The sequence below is a fragment of the Centruroides vittatus genome, unplaced genomic scaffold (assembly GCF_030686945.1).
Source record: "Centruroides vittatus isolate TY-2023 unplaced genomic scaffold, ASM3068694v2 contig_628, whole genome shotgun sequence".
Lineage (NCBI taxonomy): Eukaryota > Metazoa > Arthropoda > Arachnida > Scorpiones > Buthidae > Centruroides > Centruroides vittatus.
Genome location: NW_027122385.1, coordinates 5,219,631 through 5,239,084, shown reverse-complemented (window position 1 = coordinate 5,239,084; position 19,454 = coordinate 5,219,631). Strand labels below are relative to the sequence as shown.

General features: G+C 32.7%; 1 protein-coding gene across 1 annotated transcript in view; it reads left to right on the top strand.

The window, feature by feature from the left end:
• LOC136979482 (uncharacterized) overlaps positions 1–19,454 on the top strand; it is a 120,900-nt gene that overhangs the window by 35,536 nt on the left and 65,910 nt on the right. The window lies entirely within an intron of this gene.

Genomic DNA, 19,454 nt, shown 5'->3' with positions numbered 1-19,454 from the left:
GTCTTATTCCATCAATCTAATTCAATGCAATAGATCGCATGGAGTTTCGTTGATGGAAGAACGCGATTAACATTAAATTTTATAAACACAAAATTGGGCACAATATATTCTATGCAAAATTTATATTCACAAAATGAAAGACAGCTGCATGCAATTGATGAGAAATTTATTGCTACCAGACAAAGAAACATCCAACTGATAGAACAACATTGAACATTCTATTTAATTTTTAAAAATTATTTTTTCCATAAGTAGATATTACGCAAATTTATTTTAAAATTCTTTCTGCCCTGTGGGCACTAAGAGGGCCTCTTTTAGTAGGCCCAATATGGGTTCGACCAAGCCCACAATGAGGCGACCGGGTGATGAGGGAGAAGGGCCTGATATATCCAAACGAATCTCCTCCTCGTAAATATCTGGGGATTATGTGACCCATCCGGATTCGTTTACACATTGTATTCTGAACATATCATTTTGCGTGAGATATTTAGTTGTGTGAGATATTTACATTTCGTTTAAGTGTACAATGCAACTTTCAACTCGGGAAAGACAATATAATAGTTCTTATTTTTGCAACTGATGGAGCCGACAGAGATATTTCTTCTTGTTAAAGTAAGGAAACATTTGCTGTAAAAGTAAACGCAATGACATTTCACTTATGATAGAGAGGGTCCTTCTGCTGCAGTGTCTGATTTTCTGCTTCGATTTAAAAAATCACACACGACCCATATTCTCATGGAACAAACGTAATAATTGGTGAAATGTTGATTGTATTTAGATGACAATGCACATTTAGAATGTAATGTATTTTCCAAACAAAACGGCAGTATATTCAATGTCTGGATGATGCAAAGACATTGTATATCTTCGACAAATGTCTATATTGTGAAAAACCACAGATAGACTGAGACTAATATCAGAAGACAAAAATTACATTATGCGTTCTTAAGTGTTATTTTTATACGCAAATATTTAACTTAAACGGGAACGAAACACCTCACAAGTTCGTATTTATCAGTTGAAAATTAACTCGTTAAAAAATAGACACACTTTTTTCTAAACTCTAAAGAAATTAAGTATTCAGATTTCTCGAAAAATTTTGAATCTGGGAAAATATTACTTAGATGATAATTTATTTGTATTTAAGAAGAATAAGGCGATTGTTTCGTATGTAGCAAAGAAACAAGAGTCTGTAATATTAACATCAACTATGCATCACTGAAAGGTGTTTGATTTATCTGGGAAGCCACTAATAATATTGAATCACAACAAGGCAAAAGGTGATGTAAATAATCAGGAACAAAAATGTTCAATTTATTTTTTCAGCAGGATAAGGAGGTCGTAAATGAATATTTTACCAGATAATTAAAATGATCTCAGTTAATTCATTTATTCTCCATCAGCCACTCTCAAAAAGGCACACACTATCAACATTTGTATTATTAAAAGCTGTTGTTAAGCAATTAATGAAATCAACCTTTCATGGACATGCCATGAATGTATGAATCTCGTGAAACATTAGAAAAACAACAGACCATGTGATCCGTTTCATGACTACAGAACCTACGCCTGAACAGCTCAACCAGGATTACATGTTGTAGTGCATGATGTATATTCAAGACAATGCAAGCAAATTAAATAAACACGCAGTTATTATCTGTCGTGTTCATTTTAAGTATTTGAGGCAGATATAAAATTCAGAAAAAAATTAGAATGTGTAACATTGTAATTTACATACAGCAGAGTTTTTTCCAGTAGCGATTCCAGTCACATTGAGTGTTCGTTTTCTATGTAATACACAAAACTCCAACTCTTCAATTAACTAGAAGTTACTACTCGCTTGGTGATATGGTAGTAGAACTTGACGTTTGGGCCAAGACATCGGATAAGACATCCCTGGCAGCAGTGATGTCTTATCCAATGGGCAAAAAAGGAAAATTGCCTGGGCACTGCTTGTTGCTCCACTGTAAGTGGAGCAACAAGCAGTCTATTTTTTTATAAATATTTTTATTATAAAATTTATTACAATTTATAAAAAGATATTTCCCTGCAAATAGTTCTCCCAAAAAAATATCTGAAGTAAACACTGTACGTGAGGCTTGCTAATACATTCACATGGGATGGAATTTATGCGAAAAATTGATGACTCTATAAAGTACCACTGTCCTGCAGTTAAGTTACTCATGTAAACATTATTTCGTCATCTGACAACTGTTTCACCGCGAAACTACGTCAAAAACGTAACAATACGTCATACTTTTAGTAAATTAATTAATTTTCAAATGTAGTAATTACTTCTTATTATTTAATGAAGTTCGCGTGATTCTAAAAGAATAATGCTTGATGTATCCAAATACAACGATTTTCTAAATTATTTTAAAGAATCTTGTCTCGTCAAGTTTGGATAATAGCGTTTTCACTGTATTCTTTATATAAAATAGAATGTCGGTATTTATAAACCCTACTTAAATGCACAAAAATAATTTTGGAAATTTTAGGATAATTAATGAAATATGCGTTATTTGCAATTATCAGTCATTAAATTTTTGCATTTGTTTTTGTGTTATCAATAAGGAATATAATTGCATATTATTATTAATTGCAGGTGTGGGGCAGTATTTTTTCATCGATTTTCATAATAGGGATAACAATTTACTTTCAAGAAAACAGGAAGTTATGGAGTATAGATAAAATTTTTTGGATCCTTTTTCAAACTTTGACATCACAAGGTAATATTTTCAATGTATAATATGATATGATGAATGAATAATGTCATCCTACTGCTCTTAAGCAGACAGTATGTTTGTTTTGTTAAGTTATGGCAACGCAAGACTTGGTCGATCTACCTCGGGGGAAAAAATTTTAGGCGTTACAGAATCGGAGAGAAACCTAGAAAACACCACGTCACCAGCTTGTTTTGGCAAGGTGCGAACCTACGACCAAACTCTTACAACCGATTGCAAAGACAACGTTTAGAGGCTGACGGCGGTTTACAGATCGTGTAGACCGCGCTTCAGAAAAATTTCATTGCAGAGTCGGCGTTTCTCGCTTGCCACAATGTAGACAGCAATTAGAAACAAGTTATTTGACCTACTTTCTAGACTCACTCGACATCAAGTTTAAAGGGTTTTTAAATTCGAGTGGTAGTTTTGTTGGTAGAAAAGTTTAAATAAAAGTGGATATCATTCCTTTGATAAATATTGTAAACGGTACGAATCGACAAAATTATTCATTAATTAATTGCTTGGAGCAAAAATAACAAAATTAAATACTTTAAATTTGTTTTAAATGTTCAAATTTCGATATTCAAATAGGAGAAGACTTAAAACTACAATTAATTTATATTAGATGCATATATTTACAATTCGAATATCGTGTCGGTTATAAAACGTTAATGCATTTCGGGGTCATTGTAGTCACAGAACGTTCTGTTAAACAAACGAGACAATTTTAATAATCATCGAAATCTTTTTATAGAAATAAAAAAAAAATCCATAATAGTAATAAGAAAATATTTAAAATTACAATAGAGCGTCGATAAGTGGAACCAATTGCGGACTGGGGTCTTTCCAGTTAATGACTTGTTCCAGTTTCCGACTTTGTACGAAAAAATACATTAACCTGTCCGATGTTCAAATTTTTCTCCGTTGCGTATCGCTTCCTGTTGAATTTTTCTTTGTTGCGTGTCGCTTCGTGTTGAATTTTCGTCGATTTTAAGCCTAACGAAAATTTTTATAATAATCATCGAGGCTATCGTAACGTTAAAAATTATTTCTGCATTTTGTACAAACAAAATAAATATATTAAAGAATATAAAAAACATGAAAATTATACTTCAGAAGTAAATTTAGTATCAAAAACATTCGATTCAGCACGACACAGTCCGACTGAAAATCGTTCCACTTTCCGGCCATTCCACTTACCGACGTTCCACTTGTCGACGCTCTACTGTATTTATTTCTACAGTTACGAAGGGTGACAGTAATCCGATGTCGAAATAATTCGTTAAAAATCTATTCTGAAGACGAATTTCGAATTCGGTATAAATTTTCTAAATATGGATTTGTTCGTATTTTAAACCGTATTGGCGACGAAATTAAATATCAAAATGGAAAAGAGTTGTCATTAACTGCCGAACAATGGTTGTTGACGACCTTAAGATTTTATTTCCGGAAGCTTTCGGAATATAGCTGGCGACCTTTTCTGATGTCATAAACAAATAACTCGATTGGCCGAATGACTCTTAAAACAGGAGAGTAATTGCCAAGAAAGTAAGAGCCAATGTTTTGCCGAAGTTCGTTTAGAGGGCGTTTAGAAATAGACACTCGTCGTCTTTGCAACGCGTTTTAAACCGCGGTTCAGCCAACCAACGTCTATAGGCCGTTCAGTTGTTAAACATCGTTTAACGTAAATTTTGTCTCTGCAATCGGCTGATAGTGTTCAGGAAATAGAGCTGCTTGGCCACTGGTAGGAGTTAGGCAGACAGAATAGAATCCGGAAAAAAAATCCTATAGTACTTTTTATGTGTCTGTCCTGTATATGTTGAACTCTATCTCACTACTCGAACATACAAGTTGTGAGCTTAATCATGTGAGAAGCTCACTTTAGTGCTTACATACAAACATACATACATGAAAGACATCGGATGTTTACAAGGAGTTTAGCCGGTGGGAAAAGTGAGTAAGGGGAAAAGGAGGGAAAGAAGGGATAAGATTTAGACAGTACAGAAAGACAGATAGTTCCCTCTGAACAGCGTACTGTACATATAGATACATACCCTCTATGTTTGATATTGGCATGCACTTTTTAGGCTACAAGGCCGTAGTCCCCCGAAGAGTCTAAAAGAAAACTGAGTGTAGCAAACATCACTAATTGAGTGACACCATAAATAAATAAGTGTAGAAGTTAGTGCCAAATGGCTGTTAGTAGGAAGACATACTTACTTAATACTAATAAACCTGAACGCAAGCGCGAATCTTAATACTATTAACAGCTACACTCGCAACGTGAAGAACAAACGAACAGGATGACAAACTAGACAAGACGAACAGACTGTCAGCAGACAAACAAGCAAGACTCCAATTTTTTATTTAGTTATTTTTATTTTTAATTTTATAAACATTAAATAGCTCTCTAACTAACTAATCTACCATAACCTAGAAAAAACCTAACCAGACAACTAAAGCTAACAACCCTAGTCTCATTTAACCTAACGTATCATAACCTATTTTAAAACCAAGCAGTTCCTAAACTTACAACTAGAACTAACTTAAACTAACCAAGTTTAGACTATAAAAAAGAGAGAAAATTAGAATTAAAGTACAAAGTTGAAAGGCATCTACATACTGACAGTTGAAACAAAGCAATAGAAAGCTAATTGCCATATGTGCCCCTGGAATAAGTGCTCTCAACAGCTCCACTAAGGGTTATGAATGCAAGTAGATGACGGAACAATGTACACATGTAAAAGAGTTGGTGCGGGTTGCAAAGCCTGTTGTACCCTTCAGGAATAACAGCTGGAGCGGTTAATGACAGCTGCTATTGAACAACGGATATATCTGTCAAGGGCGATCACATGGCACTGGTGAACGACGTCGATATCCGCAAAAAAGTTCATATAAAATATCTCGATCATTTTGTGATGTCGTAGAATTTTCACGAGCAGTTGGATTCTCCAACGTTGTTTTCGAATATTCTTTAACTCTCGAGAAATTACAATAAAAGAAAGAAAATTAAAATAAATATGAAATTTTAGAGGGGCCCATCTATTGATATAAATCGAATTTAAATCTCCCACTATTATCTGATTGATTAAAACAATTAATATTCCTAATTGGCTCGCGTCAGGAAAAAGTAGGTGTAAATCACGCTATCACGAGAGCGTCGTTAAAACCCAAAAAAGCCGCCAGTCTACGTCATCAGTCTAACGGTTCTTGTCTGACCTTTCTCTCCTTCTGCGCGCCATATAAGAAAATTCTGATGAAAATCAAAAGTTCGTATATCGTAATATTACGAAAAACTACATCGAAACATACAAAGCAAACTAATTTACTTAAATTCAGTTCATTATACCACTGTCGATACGCTTGCCTTCATCAGTTTCTTCAAACAAAATTCGAAAACTTCAATTAATCCTGTAAATATTTAAGCGCCATTAGTAATCGAATTATGTATTCTTATATCAAGACTGAATTTTACATAATTTATTACTGTGAATACAAATATAACTGAAAAAGATTTTCGATATAATCACTAGACCATAATAATCACAACTAAATGGGTAAAATATAAATTTTTCTAACATTTTCTCATTGAGTAATACATAATAATACTTTTTTTTATATTAGTCTTGCCATATTCTACGTACACTTCTATATTCACATCTATTTAGTTTCATCTAATTACACTTAAAATGTAAAAAATCTATCAACAAATTAATTTCCTAATAAAGGGACTACTTACTAATTGAACTATGTATTCTTCTTTGACGTTGTTTTATGTAATAGCACTAAATTGGTAGACACGTCTAAATAACACGCTTATAAACACTAAAAAAGATAAGTTTCGAAAAAAAGGACTAGATAATTATATGCACAAATAAATTAGTAGGCCTATAATACATATTTTCACTTACATCCAAGTATTATATCCAAAGATCAGTTTTCACTAATTGCCGAAAATAAATTATTTTGGCAATTAGCTTAATAAGCAATGTTGAATTAAATTAAAATAACTTAAGAATAACTTACTTACTAGTAAGACATGAAAAACAAATCGACAATGCTAGATGAAAGAAGCCGCAAAATACTGGAATGCAGTTCATACAGAATAAGCCAAAACTCTCGGAAAAACAATATAGAAGTACGAAAATAACAGAGGACGACTAACACCTAATTATCTAAAAAATTACAAAGAAAAAATAATCTAATTTAAACGAAACTAGAAAAACTAACTAACTAACTAACACGTTCACAAGGAAAAACGGAAAAACGCGAGAGGAAGATAAATACTAGCCTAACGAATTCTAATTAATTATTAACGAAAATCGTAAGAAACCAAGAAACAACCCATAAAATGTAAAATTCCAAAATAATGCAATGCAGTAAATATAGGAAAACAAGAAAAACTTGAAAACTATGGGAGAGAGAGTCCAAAATTGTACAGAAATCTAAATACCTAAATATGAAGATAACTATAAAAGAAAAACTAACTATCTTAGACCAACATAGAGAAAAAGACCAACTAGCAGAAAATCACCCGAAAACTGCAAAATGGCAAAAACCAATAAAAAATAGACGAAATGCGATTAGTTACTAACTAGGAGTGGGAATTGACTTAAAAAAAACCAAAGAAACTAACAGTTTCTGCTTGGCGAAGTCAAAACAGACTGAGCTAGCTAACCCTAACAAACGAAAAAAACATAAAAAGGAAAAATCTATCCTATTGAGAACGAAAAACTGACTCAAAATCTATGCAGTAACACAAAATTTAACTAGAATAATAAAAAACAGCAAAAAAAAAAAACATTCACGTAATAGAACTCAAGAAAAGTTAACCTCAGCAAAAGCTGCTCATTAACACTGGCAAGAAGCAGGCAGAGGAATTAATGCTCACATAGAAAAAATCCTCAGAAAATTGAAACATAACTTTCAGATGCTGAAGTGATTAAAGAACAATCACAATTTAGAAATGTATAGAAAATATAGTTCATCAGTTTGTTTACTGAAAGTAGCATTTCTCTGCAATCTCAATTATTGAAATTTCTTGGACCATGTGTCTCCAAACTGTGTAAGTTTTTAATTCCATTTTTGGTTTTTTTTGGGAAGTATGCAGTATATACAACGAGATGGGCTTTTTACCTTTTTTACTTTGTAAGGCTATGTTATTAAACAAATCATGGATATTATCTAAATACTAGATGACCCGGCCACACGTTGTTGTGGCTCAAAATGTATCTATTATAAATGTATAACACTTCCCCCGTGGGGGAATTAAAAAAAATCCCTTCTTAGTGTACATTCTCTTGACGTACCCTATTAAAACGCAATCAAAAATGGATCTAAAATAGTATAATAAAAGCCGAGTGAGTCGTAAGCACAGTAAGCTTTAATCCCGTCACTTTTCCCGCTGGGGAATATCGAAAAATCCCTTTTTAGTGTATATTCTGTTGACGTAACGTATTAAAACGCAATTAAAAACGCAAAAAACCGCATGTAAAATAGTATAATAGAAGCCGAGTTCTTCAGGATAAGCCTTAATGGTTAATGTTACCCTAGGATCCAAAATGGCGGCGGGGGTAATTTTTCCCTACGTTGGAGACTGAGACGGGGAAAAAATTTTCCCTCGATTCAAGATGGCTGCGTTTCCGGCCGCCATCTTAAATTTCTCTGCACACTCCGCGGATATTAAGCGAAATAAAGAATAAAAAAAAAAGAATTTTTTTACTCACTTTTCGATGGTGGTTGCCTGCTTCTTCCTATCTTTTTTTCCTTTCCGAACGTATTTTTAAATATACGCCCTTTCTCGTACTTTCTTTTACATATTACGGTCTCGTGGATTTCCACCGTTTTATTCGGCACTCCTTTTTTAAACGATGTCAAATTACTCAAAGCTATAAGCAATACCAACCATATGTGATTGGACCAATCGACTCCCGTTTTTCTGGATTTGCCCGCCGCAATCGCCGAGGTCGTCGCCGTACATTCCAGACATAGTTAGTGCCATATAAACGACAGAATGCAACTCCAAGAAATGTGGCCAAATTTACTTTTAAATGTTCCATCAAAGACAGAGGTCTTCGTTCCGCACTTACTATATCGCAAGAAACAGCTTTCTCTATTACTCCGATAGTATAATTTGCATAAAGAATCGCAATGAATGCAAACGGACTCGGTCGGCTGTATGCCTAATTTTACAGCAAATTTCAATGCGTTATCGATACTGGGAGGCAAACCTGGTTCCAAAAAGTCGTCTTCAATTAACATGGAGAAATCACGGGTGGTGCATTTCGACCAAAATTCGTCGTTGCAACTCAAATCTGCAAAACTACTCATTACCGAACAATTGCAAATAAACTATACGTTTACCGATAATAAATTGTGCGAGAATAAAATATCGTAACGAAATAAAACAGCAATTATTCCAATACGCAATTCGTCGCAACACTACAGCAAACGATTCCAACTGGAAACTAGTCGATTTGCATAAAATTGCCCGGAAAGGAACAGAACACGTCGTAGATCATGCATTTGCATATTCGTTCGTAACACCCCTACGTATTTCCCGCCGATTTTACTCTCGCACGACGCTACGAAAAAGCTCCCTCTACCGTCGCAAATACACACTACCGTCCGTTTCGAGGTTACAGGAAACTCAGCCACGTCGAACGCAGGGTCGAAACCGAACGGGGAAAAGTTCTCAACGGCGTCCACGTCACGACTCTAGGGAAAATTTTTTCCCCGTAGTAGTCTCCGAAGTAGGGAAAAAATCCCACCGCCGCCATTTTGGATCCTAAGGTAACATTAACCGCCTTAACCCGTCCATCTGCCCCCACTGGGGGAATTTCGACATGTATATTATATAAAAACACGTGCGTATTCGAATGCAACGTTGTGTCAAAATTTCAAAGGAATCGGTAGGAACAAACGAACGTTATATTTTATTTATACTTATATTATACGTTATACTTATATTATACGTATTATACGTTATATTATACGTATTATACGTTATATTATACGTATTATACGTTATATTAAATATTTTATTTATATAGATAGATGAAAATGATCTGCTTCAGTCCATTCTCACAGAAAAGCAGAATGCTTCACAGAAAAGCAAACTTAGGTCGTCAGAAGTTAGTGCCATCTGTTGGACATAAAAGCCTTAATCCATATATAAATATATTTTTGAAAGGGGGGAATGGTGTAGGGGTATGAAAAATAGATAGTAGCCGATTCTCAGACCTACTGAGTATGCATACAAAATTTGGTAAAAATCGGTAAAGCCGTTTCGGAGGAGTACGGTAACAAAAATTGTGACAGGAGAATTTTATATATAAGACTAGCTGACCCGGCTACACGTTGTTGTGGCTCAAAATGTATCTATTATAAATGTATAACACTTCCCCCGTGGGGGGAATTTCAAAAAATCCCTTCTTAGTGTAAATTCTCTTGACGTACCCTATTAAAACGCATTTAAAATAGTATAATAAAAGCCGAGTTCTTCACAGTAAGCCTTAATCCCGTCACTTTTCCCGCTGGGGAATATCGAAAAATCCTTTTTAGTGTATATTCTGTTGACATAACCTATTAAAACACAATTGAAAACACAAAAAACCGCATGTAAAATAGTATAATAGAAGCCGAGTTCTTCACAGTAAGCCTTAATCCCGTCCATCTCCCCCCACTGGGGGGAATTTCGACATGTATATTATATAAAAACACGTGCGTATTCGAATGCAACGTTGTGTCAAAATTTCAAAGGAATCGGTAGGAACAAACGAACGTTATATTTTATTTATACTTATATTATACGTTATACTTATATTATACGTATTATACGTTATATTAAATATTTTATTTATATAGATAGATAGAAAATGATCTGCTTCAGTCCATTCTCACAGAAAAGCAGAATGTCTCACAGAAAAGCAAACTTAGGTCGTCGGAAGGTAGCGCCATCTGTTGGACATAAAAGCCTTAATCCATATATAAATATATTTTTGAAAGGAAGGAAATGGTGTAGGGGTATGAAAAATAGATAGTAGCCGATTCTCAGACCTACTGAGTATGCATATAAAATTTGGTAAAAATCGGTAAAGCCGTTTCGGAGGAGTAAGGTAACTAACATTGTGACACGAGAATTTTATATATAAGATATAAAATTACTTATCCTGACTAAGTGACTGACTGCTCTATCATCGTCCAGAACAAACCGCTGAACCTAAAGAAGTGAAATTTGGTTCACTGTTATGGTACGTCATGAAAACGCACACTAAGAAGGAATTTTTCGAAACTCCCCCGCGGGTGGGAGAAGGAGATCATTAAAGCTTAACCTGAAGAACGGCTTGTCGGATCGCATCTAAGATAGAACTATTTTAGATGCGATTTTTTGTTTTCAACTACGTTTAGTCTTCATTGTGTACTTAGGTGTTTTAAATTGATAACATTTCGGACATTGTTATAAGTATTTTTATATATTTCGATCTTTACGAAATGTTTGAACCATTTTAAATTAGAATTTGTTATTGCATATTGGTTCGATTATAGAACGATTGTAAACGTTTCAGAAAATTATCAAATTGAAAACAGTTCGTTTGATTTTCAGCAAATCTCATCATTCTCAGCGGTAAGTGTTATATAACAGGGGTGGGCAAGCAACAGTTTAGTGGGAGCCAAAATGTAGGTTTGGCAAAATTCATGGGATCCGCAGTTCTGTACTGTAGTGGCGGATAGTATGGTAAGACGCGCGATTTTATTATATAATATAAATATAATATGAAACAAATATTGAATTTTTAATAAACATATTTTGACAAAATTATAAAAATAAAATTGTAAAAATAATAATAAAAAACAGAAATTAACACTTTCAGCAAGAGCCGCATGTGCCTCAAAAAAGAGCCGCATGCAACTCTCGGAGCCGTATTTGCCCATGTCTGTTATATAATAATTATTATGGTTGTTGAAATACTGAATATAAATTCTGTTTGCTTGTAAAATCCACCCAGACAAGTAACTGCTAGTTTATAATATTTTTAATTGCCAATTATATTAAATGGTACAAATAAAATAAACAATTTTAAATTGTAATGACATTTTTTAACATTTTTACTCAGGAGCCAATATAAGTGCGTTAAGTAAACCTGCTTCGAAGATTTTGATAGCAATTTGGCTGTTATCAGTAACAATACTGGTGTGTGCATATTCGGCAGTTTTGTACTCTTTCTTGACATATCCGATATATGAAACGGTACCAAGAAATTTTGAAGAATTATCAAGAGCTATAAAGAAAGGAGAATATACTTGTGGGACGTTAAGGAAATCGGCTATAGAACACTTTTTTATGGTAATATCAATATATATTTCGTATTTGATAGCTTGCTATTCTCTCGTTTCATTGAATGTTTTTTGGAATTAAACAAAAATTTTCTACAAGGGAACTTATTTATAGGAATAATTTTTCGATGGAAAAGTAGATTTTATTTTCTCTTTTATAAAAGGAAATGGCCATGTACCTCTGTTCAGATTTTATTACATATGATAATAAAACTGGAATATAAGTAAGGGTGATATCTGGAATAAATAAGTGTTTAAAACATAGGATGAAACTAGTAAAACTGTAAAGTTCAAAACTGGCTATAATAAATATATAAAGAAAAATTGGCAAATATAAACAAAAAACATTAAAATATTAAAACCAATAAAATTGGTTATAAAACCGAAATATATTCTAAAAAATAGGAAATAAAATTCACTTTTTCGAAGAAAAAAGTGTTCCTGTGTAATAAATTCTCCACAGCAAATTTGTGCTTAATTCCAAAGAACATACAATACTGTATATTTTTAATTATTTTTATTTCAAGAATCACTTATTTATGTCATGAATTATTATTTGTAATATAAGTTACAAGTACTATACATCATTTATTACTTTAATACTAAGTTATTTAGTTGTTTATTAGATAACAAAACTGTATATGTAAATAATAGATCTATTCTTTGCGTTCCTTTTACTTGTGCAATGCAGAGTATACTTAAAAATATATTTTAAAAAGTTATGTTAATTGCAGAAATCTAGTTCAAAAAACATCTAATAAATATAAGTGTAAGTATAAACTGACATCGGTTTCAAATTTATACAATTATTACTTACGATGGAAACCTTCCAACCTGTACACGAAATAAATCACGCTTCAGAGGCAATTGCCTATAATTGTTTTTAAAAAGCATCGGTTGATTTTTGTACCCGGCCCTCCAAGTGCCCATGAAATGTGCTACATGAATATAAACGTATGATATTATTGCGCTTAATTTATTTGGACTAGGACGAGCCGGACACACACACACACACACACACACACACACAAACACACCCTACCACACGCACAATCATATATATGTAAATGTAAAATGGCACATTGATATATAACGAAAAGTTTCTGCAGTTGCTTCTATGACAATGTTCTGTTGAGAAAATATTACTTGTTTATTTCTAATATCATAACAGGTGCATCACATAATCTTAGTTATAATAAAATTTTCATATGAACAATTACAAAAACAAATTTTCAGTATCAGTTGTCTAACGTAGTAAACTTAAAAAATAAAGAAACACTATTTGTAAGTAATATTATTACAGAACACTTACGTTTTATTGCTGAATGACTTATTGTTTCAATAAAGATTTAGGGCGTCTCAATTAAACGCTTGTGTAGCATTCCTCTTTGTAACCTTATAAATTTTAACTGCACAGCGTAGTAGATCCTGTGTAAAAAACAGCACATAAAGTTTAATTTAAAATTTTCGAGAATTTCGTAATCCTCTGTGTGCAGGTGTATAAGAATGTAACTGGTGATTCAATGATCAAAACTTACGGTTTAATTATGTTTATTTTGACTGATTACAAACATGAGCAGGTGCATTTCAGGCTGACATACATTTAACGGTTCCTCATCAGTAACTAAAATTACTAAGAGCAAGGTGTATGTACGAAAAGTAAAGTGTAAGTCGTCCCGAGGTGCATCTACTTATGTTTGTAATAAACCAAAATAAACATTATTATATCAAAAGTTTTGTCATTACATTATCGGTAAAGTTCCTATACACCTGCATGCGCAGAATTGCGAAATTCTAGAAAACTAACTTATTAGAATATAGCCAATGATGTCAACAAGGGCACATAATGTTTATTTGTTACACAAAGAAATTACGTTTCTAGTTCAAATGATAACTATTTTTTATAGTATATTATAAATTACAACATTCTTCTGGATAGCAGCATTGAATATTGAGTAACAGAACAATCTTGTACAGCCTGCTTATTCAAAATTACAAAATTTCCTTCAATGTTATTAGAGAAAATATACGTCTTCCTGTGACATTGATACTGTAGGCATGTGGCTTAATACAATAATATAATTGATTCTCAAATGTTACGTTTTGATAAATAAAGATACAGTAGAGCATCGGTTAACCGACCGCGTTCCTAGTCGGCAAATTCAAATGTCTGCTAGTGAATGGTGCTACAATATTTGACTATGTCTTGGCTACTTTAATATTTTTTTGTTCAATTTTTGCGTGTTTTAGTTGGCAACATGACTCGACCATGAAAAGGAGGCCAGTTTTTAAACCGGGCTTAATTTTCTAGTTTCTTTATTTTCATATTTATTTTGTGCAAATTAAAGAAATAATTATTAACGATACAAAAACGACGATTATTAAAAAAAATTTTTTTAGGTTTAACATCGATGAAAATTCAACGCGAAGTAGGTTAATAGCGATATACTAATATACTAATAATGTACTTTTTCATACTTTTCTGTTATTTTTTCCGTTTTTCCAGTTATTTGATTTACCCCAGTCCCCAATTAAGTCGGATAATCGATGCTCTACTATAATTTTAAATTTCAGAATGGTGAAACAAAAACTGTCCAAATGTTAGGAGATTACATTAAAAAGTTTCCCGAGTTTAGCTACGATACTCTTGAAGATGGAATGCAACAAGTATTGCATACAAAATACGCCTATCTTGGTGCATCCCGCCCACTGGATTATACTAGAAAACTAATGGGAGAAGAGAATTTTGTCTTTTCTGATGACTGTGTTTCAACTCATTACATTGGAACACCTATAAAAAAAGGATTTAAATTAAAAAATAAATTTAACAAAATGTAAGTATGATCAAATTATATTCTTTAGAAGTAATCATAATTTAAATACTCCTGTTCAGCGATGTGAAAGGAATTTAGTAGCTCAAATAAAACTAACTTTAAAATTGTGACAGTTCAGGACATTCGGAAATAATAGTACCAAATTTCGTCACTAAGACAGTTTTGTTTCGGCATACAACGAAACAGCAAGTACAGTACATTTGTGGGAACTGTTAGAGTATGAAACAACTTACTACAACACTTTGTGAACGTGCAGCCCAATTTTATTACTTCCAAACATTATGCGGAAGTTTGGCAAATTTGTAAAGCGAACCATAAAGGCCTTGCAATCAATTTTCGAGAGTCTACAAAAGTGTTGGCAGCATGGTCCTCTAGCCTAATATAAACCGTATTATAAGAAAGATAATATGCATTATTAAACAATGCATTTGTATGAAAAAAATAATAAGGGGTCATAACTCGGCACGTATTATTTTTCGGTATTTTAATTTTCTGTAAGTTTATGCTTTGCATAATCCCGGTTGCAAGGTTATAGATGACGTACGTAAGCTGCAACGGAACCTATTTCAAAAAATTCGAATAGCCTGTTCGTTTTTTGCTTTTGTACTAAGAGTTCGATTTTTGTTTGTTTTTTTTTCTTGAGAAAGTTCATTGAATATGAACGAAAACGTTTGGGAGTAATAAAATTGGGCTGCACGTTCACAAGGTGTTGTAGTAAGTTGTTTAATAATGAATAATATGCAGTCTCGAACGAATTAGTTAAAGTATGGTTCATGCGGTACATGTTGACAATTTACTAGCTTTATAAAACAATATCACATTGCATTTCAGAAGCACCGAAATAAGTTACATTGTTCACCACCTTAGGTTTTTCATTTTCGGAATAGGTACCACATTGAGCACTATCATCTACTTTATTAATTAAGGTCTCTGTATGGCATGAGTGTCTTGTGTAAATGAAATATTCGTTTTCTGCAGCACCAACAGCACGATAGTGTTAACTTATGTAGTAAGGTTTTACAGAATTATGTTTTGCACTTGCTGGAATATCATAATTCGAAATTCGGATGCATTCAACTTTACACGGCATTAAATATAGGTACTTTACGCTCACTGAGTGAATACATTGATTGTTTAAATATGTATTGTAACTTCAAAGTGTTAAAACATTTTCAATATACCGTATGTTTATGTATTATATTTCTTATTTGCCTTAACTCTCATTATCTTATCTATTCCGCACATTTAAGAGAAAAAATACGAGTAAATGGACGTTAAACAATACAGTTGACTTTTTTATTTTTTCGTGTTACAAGTTTTCACGCTTATTAATTTCTGGACAAGGGGTTAATATTAATATTAATTTATCCCTAGTAGATATTACTGAATAAATGCACGTAGTATTTTAGTTTCTGTGCTAAGTCGCTAAGTAAAATTTATTGTAGATAATAATTCATAATAATTATTAATTTAAAAACAAAATATGTACGATTGTAAACAGTGAAACCTTTTAATGTGGTCACTGAAGGAACCAGCTCAGTGTGGTCACTATATAAGATAGTCACCTTATGCAGGTGGTCACATAAGTATGTTTCACTGTATAAGATACTACATATTTTTAAATGAGAATGAGCCATGTGTAAAATACTATGTTATGTTTACAGCTTAAGAAGAGTGATTGATACTGGGATTTTCATGAAAATTGAAAAAGATGAATGGATTAATTCAAAATTTTCTGTAAAGGAAACTGTTCGTTCACTGTCACTGGAAGATATAATGAGTGTTTTAATTTTCCTTGGTGTAGGCTACGCGATTTCGATGATTTCATTTGGATTTGAATTATTAATTAAGAAATTTAGCGTATTAAATGGTTGTCAATATTACATTTAAATAATGAATTAGTTTCAAAACATCGAATTTCACTATAATTTGTTATTTTAAACAGCTTAGAAATGCTAAAAGTTTTTATACTATTTGTGTTAATTTTACAATAAATTTAAGCTGAACGAGTAATTATTTGTTGTGACATCATCAAAATGTTCGTTTGCAATTTTTTCATCTAGAATATGTATAGAGTGCAGTTGTATAACTTTGTAAGTATCTGCGCTCAATAAATTTTTTCTCTCTACATAAACTCTGTCATGTCACTTTTACCCATACTGAGTATAACTATTTTGCTTACAATCGTGTACTTATCTGACTCGCCTGATCTTGTAATTCCTTTTTTCATGCTATATTATTTTATAAAAATTGTAACTTATAAATTTTGGAGAAAAAGAAAGCATTCCTGTGGCTTGTTAAATTGGACTCAGATGCAGACCGGTCATAAAATCATTTACAGCGGTACGAGAATATCTATAACTAAACAACTAAACATGTAGGTGGCTGACCACCCACGTAAAAGAAGGCTTAACGTTTGGCCGTTTGGCCATCTTTATGATTAGTCAAATGTTGGCTCTCAAAAAACATTTAAATTGGGGAGAATATTGAAAAATAGGGGTGTAGGATAAGGCTCTGAACTGATAGCACTTAAATCAGATGGGTTGTGGTTACTCAAGAAAGCTGCTTGAGTAAACAGATAACAGAGGAGAATGTTCAGTATTATCTTAACTGTGTTTTAAATTTAAATTTTTATTTATGATTCATTGTTTCATTCACAGAATGAAATTACACGCACACACACACACACACACACACACACACACACACATATATATATATATACATATATATTTTTTTTACTTCTCTAAATGTAGCTTGTAAACCAATTTTTATTGGATCACTTCTAACTGTTACGATTGATTGCATCAAAATCTTTTTATATTCAAAAAACATTGCAAAAATATTTTTATATCAGGGTGTTATTTTCTAATTTTTAAATCTCTATTATATTGTGTATTCTGACATCATCACAGTGCCATCTTCAATTTTTAATCATATTTTTAGATTGTTTACTTTGAAATAGCTCTCCAGCTCAAATTAGTAGTGACATGGTCCTGTACATAATACATTATCTACACCCGAATGGCCGAGCAGTTAAGGTATCAACCTATTGCTCTGGGAACCAAGAATCGAATCCGGACAGGTCAAAAAATCCCCAGATATTTTTCGGGAGTGGTCAGTCCGGATATGTTGGTCCTTGTCCCTCACCACACCATCCCTTACAATCCAATTGTGAGGCTGGCCACACCCATAATGGGCTTGCTAAAAAAGGACTTCTTAGGGCGAAAAGAGTTTTAAAAAATTTTCTTGTGAGCAATCTCCCTGTACTGTACATCATAAGTTTCCAGTTAGCAATAGTCATGCATGTCATCTACCTAATTCCTTTCAAGGAAAAACTTTCGATTGAAATAACGTTACTTCCTGTCCAGATCAAAATTTTTTATATAGTTAGTCAGGGTCACTTCCTGCTTTACCCACACTGCAGTGATCGACAGATATATCCGTCAAGGGCGATCACGTGGCAGTGGTGAACGACGTCTATATTCGCAAAGAAATTTTTTCGGATATCACCAAAAACTAGCCAAAAATTACCGCGAAAAAAAATTCACATGAAAAAGGAATTATATGATAATAAAAAAGATTCTTCTTTACTAGACACAACTGTTTAATTTTTTTTTGAAATAGAAACGAGAAAAACGCGTGGGGAAATTCTTAAAAAATTTCCCATCTTTATTCTCCACTACATCGTGGTAGATCCGTATCTGACTAACCCACTGTAGAAAGGTTACTTTCCAAATTTAGACTCGGCTTTCATCTATCTAACTTAATTCTGAAGAATGAACTAGGACACGCATGCAAACAAATGACAGTGGGAGTTTAAAGGTCTACACTTTTTTTTAAATTGCAGTCCAATCAAAACATTAAAATTACTTTAACACAAATTGTCCGAACCAAAGTATGTCAAACGTATTCCACGCGTGCTCAAAATGACATTTTAGGAGAAATCAAGTTGCATATAACATGTCATAAGATTTAAGTTTATAACCCAACTTTTTGTAATTATCCTTTCGTTTTATCATCTGATTTTTATCCAATCACTTTCTTTCTATTTATTCTATTTAAAGCGTTTTCATTTCATTTTTTTAAATATCGTTATTCGAAGTCTAAACCTTCGTCACATATTATTATTTTTAAATAGAATAATGCTATGTGACATGCGGACTGAAAAAGTTTTGCCATCCTTACCATACACAACATTAAATAAAAATTTTCCGAAAAGTAGGAATTGATCACTAAGTTTTTTTATGGTCAGTGTCTATAAAATAAATTAAAATCATCCCATAATCGTAATCTCAATCAAACTATAATAGTATTTAAACCAATTGACGTAAGAATTCGCCCCTCATTATTTGAGAAAAATAATTGTTATTGTTAACTAATAGTTATTATAAAATTTTGGACTATAATCAACAAATTGCTGCACGTTTATATAAGAAATGATGTTTCTTCTGTCCTCCGATAGATAAAGCTGTTGTCGTAAAAGCAAAATTAACTAAATTTATTTTATTTATTTTCAAGTTAAAGGTTGCAGAAGCAATAAACACTGTATTCGACGATT